The sequence below is a fragment of the Argentina anserina genome, unplaced genomic scaffold (assembly GCF_933775445.1).
Source record: "Argentina anserina unplaced genomic scaffold, drPotAnse1.1, whole genome shotgun sequence".
Lineage (NCBI taxonomy): Eukaryota > Viridiplantae > Streptophyta > Magnoliopsida > Rosales > Rosaceae > Argentina > Argentina anserina.
Genome location: NW_026089493.1, coordinates 31,468 through 33,179, shown reverse-complemented (window position 1 = coordinate 33,179; position 1,712 = coordinate 31,468). Strand labels below are relative to the sequence as shown.

The 1,712-nt window shown below is 44.7% G+C and overlaps 1 non-coding gene across 1 annotated transcript; it reads left to right on the top strand.

The window, feature by feature from the left end:
• Nucleotides 1-1,299: 1,299 nt before the first annotated feature.
• LOC126804768 (small nucleolar RNA R71) lies at nt 1,300-1,406 on the top strand. Its single transcript, XR_007673629.1, has one exon. It is a non-coding gene; the product is annotated as a small nucleolar RNA R71 (small nucleolar RNA).
• Nucleotides 1,407-1,712: the final 306 nt, after the last annotated feature.

Genomic DNA, 1,712 nt, shown 5'->3' with positions numbered 1-1,712 from the left:
CCGATTGTACAAGGGATAGAAAAACTCCCTGGATCCTTAAGCTTTGGTGGTAGCTTCCTTTGGAGCACGGCAGAAACCGTCTCACTCATTGTAACAACCTCCTTCTCTCGAGTCATCCTCTTGTTGGTGCACAATTCTTTCAAAAACTTAGCATACTTAGGATTTTGTTGTATGCATTCAATAAGAGGCATGTTCACTTCCACCTTCTTAAAAATGTCGAGCATGGCTTGATCAGAGTCATCCTTCTTTTGCTTTGCAAATCTACTAGGGAAGGGAACACGAGGAAGATCATTAGTTGAAACCAAACCACTAGAGTTAGGATCCTTATCTTTGTCATGCACGGCATGATCTTCCTTTGGTAGAGGCACGGCATCATTGAGTTTAGAGGAGGCAGGGTCCTTCTCTAAGTCTTTGGCATTGAAATTCTCGGCCTCTAGTCCTTTAGAAGGCACGGCCTTCTTGTGTTGCTGCATTGGAGCATCCAAGGTCCTCCCACTTCGTGTCACCATGGCCTTCACATTCGGATTAGGCTCAGTTTGGCTCGGCAACTTCCCTCCTTCATGGATCTTGCCCATGAAATCGATCACTTGTCCCATCTGCTTCTTAAGCTCGGTTATATCCTTAGAATGAGCTTGTTGGCCTGTAACTAAAGCTTGAGTAGCAGAGTTTAGATTCTGTTGCCCTTGAGCAAGAGACTTCAAAAGTTCATCATAATTAGGTGAAGATGCATTATTCGAACCATGAACATTAGAGTTAAAGGGAGCAGAACCTTGAGGTACCTGAGGCCTCACAAACAAACCTGAAGGACGAGGTCCTAGACCTTGAGCATTGGATGGTTGAGCATTGTTGCTCCAACGAAAATTTGGATGATCTCTAAGTCCAGGGTTGTATGTGTTCGAATATGGATCGTACCTAGGCCTTTGTTGCCCCATAAAGTTCAACTCTTCTTCAGTCATTGCACCATTTGGACAATTGTCAGTCGTGTGATCCTTGAAAGAACAAATGCCGCATGCTTGAGGGTTGATGTTCGAACCATTGAATGCCTTGACTAGCACGTCAAGCTTCCTTTCTAAAGTAGCCATCTGATTCCTTGCATCAACATCATACACCCCACGGCTCTTGCTTCCTCTCTTCTCCTTGGAACTGAATTGGCGATTGTTGTCAGCCAAGTCATCAATCAAGGTGTAAGCTTCTTGACCGGTCTTGTTCATGAAGGTGCAGCCACATGCCGAGTCCACCATGCTCTTATTGGTGGTGTCGAGTCCTTCATAGAAGAATTGCACCAAGTCATCCAACGAAATACCATGGTGAGGGCACTTCCTTTGTAGTTCCTGAAATTCCTCCCAAGCCTCATAGAGTGAATCACCATCTTTTTGAGTGAAGTTCTGAATCTCCCTCCTAAGTCTTTTCGTGAGTTGAGCAGGGAAGAATTGCTTCAAGAACCTCCTAGTCATTTCGTCCCATGTAGTGATGATTCCTGCAGGCAAAGAATACAACCAACGTTTAGCATCATCCTTAAGGGTAAATGGGAACAAAAGCAACCTCAAGCCTTCTTGAGAAAGATGATGTATCGATTGGAGCTTGCAAATGTCCAAGAACTCCCTAAGGTGAACATTAGGGTCTTCCATTGAAGACCCAGAGTACTTAGGCAGCTGCCCAAGCAATTGAACAGGAATGGAGAAGTTAGCTTCATCAGGTGGAGTGAAAGCAAT